Source organism: Pteropus vampyrus, unplaced genomic scaffold, assembly GCF_000151845.1.
Source record: "Pteropus vampyrus isolate Shadow unplaced genomic scaffold, Pvam_2.0 Scaffold537, whole genome shotgun sequence".
Lineage (NCBI taxonomy): Eukaryota > Metazoa > Chordata > Mammalia > Chiroptera > Pteropodidae > Pteropus > Pteropus vampyrus.
Window position 1 is genome coordinate 81177 of NW_011889318.1, and position 1806 is coordinate 82982.

Genomic DNA, 1806 nt, shown 5'->3' on the forward strand with positions numbered 1-1806 from the left:
TGAAAATGTTCCTAGGAAAAAGCTTATAATTATAACTTTTATTATTTAGATGACAAAATTATCTATTCTAATAAGTGAGTAAAAATGAAAAGGAAGAATTGTCACATTTCTTTCTACTTTAGTTTGCTCTATAACTTCTAATTTTTGATTTGTGTCCAATTTTTGTTTTATTTTGGATATTTCAATCAATTTAGAGTGACGCGCTAGTTTTCTTATGTTTCATGCTTGGTTTTACATGGGGGAATTTTCATCAGCTTAAATGTTTCGATTTATCTTTTCTGTGTTCTTCCTATGGTATCTTCAAATAGGTGAAAAATACTTTTCTGGGTACTTTTTTGGGTATCTAGGTCAAGAGTGCCCTCTTCTGTCAAGATGATGCAATGCAGTCTCTTAAATGGATTTTGGAGAGAGGAAAGAGGTGTTTTTTTAAATGTCAGTCTGTCTAACACATCCTAACCTGTACCTTCTTCACACACATATACTTGCTTCATTTTCCCTTCACTGCACAGGTCCAGGTGTGCTTCTTCCTTTCTTTTTTTTTTTTTCTCCCCAGAGTGTTGCTTTAACTTTTAAGAGTTAAGTCCTTTCCTATCCAGCACCTGATCTAGCAAGATTCATTTTCAGGTATTTCAAACAATTAGATTTTTTTCCTCTTTCTGGGGGTAGTCTCCAGTTTCTCTGAAACCTCTAGAGCTCCATAAAAGGTTAGAAATAGCTCCATTAAAAACCGGTTGTTATTTTTCTATTTATCGGTAATTTTAATTTTTAGTGTTTTCTGGCTCCTAGACACACTAAATTTGTGTGAATTTGTGTGTTTAATTTTTAATGTCATATGTATAGTTTTTAAAGCTATTTTAGGATATTTGGATTTAGATAACTGCCATTATCTCTTTCTGTATAAATCTTCTTTAGATGGGCTCTTAATTCACTTTTGAAATTATGAAGGAAAACATTAACTATCACCGTATTACTTTTCCTTAGTCTTGGCCTTTATGTCACGAAGAAACAAAAACAACAAAAAGGTAGGATATTATCAATGTTTTGCTTTTCTACAGCTTGGTTAACTTTAGTAAATACTTTTAATTTCTTATACAGAAATTACAGTCCTATTAACCTATCATGTATTTTATTAATAAAGAATAATAATACTGTCAAGAAGACAGTATTTCATAACAGCAAAGATAGAGAATTACAGTTATCTCAGAGAATGTGAAAATTTATGTCATTTGATTGATTATCAAAGCAAAAATAGAATGAAATGTGGATTAACCAAAATCTTCCCTGACTACTTTATTTAAACATGCAGTCTCTCCTTTGACACTTTGATGGCTTTATTTTTCTCATTAGCACTTATGATCACCCATTACATGTACAATTTACTCATTCGCTGTCTGTCTTTTTTCCACTATAATGTCACTCTATGTGGACAGTGACTTTTCTTTCAAACCCTAGAAGAGTACCTGGCATAAAGGAGATACTCAATAAATATTTGTTGAAAGAAAGAACTTTTAAAAATATGTTCTTGAAACTTAATATAATTATAATCTTAAAATTGGTTAAAGAATATGCACTACATATAAAGATAAAAAGAATGAGAGAAAGAAATAAAGTATATTTGGTACAATCTGTTAGGAACAATTCCAGTTCTAAATTGTGTCTTTATAATATTTCCAATACAGCTGCTATTAACATCCCATTAAAGTGACTATAAAGAAATTAATTGCTAATATAAACAATCAGCCTAGTGCTGTTACCCTCCTACATGCCAAGCACTTAGTTTCTAGAGCAAGAGTGTCACTAGAGATA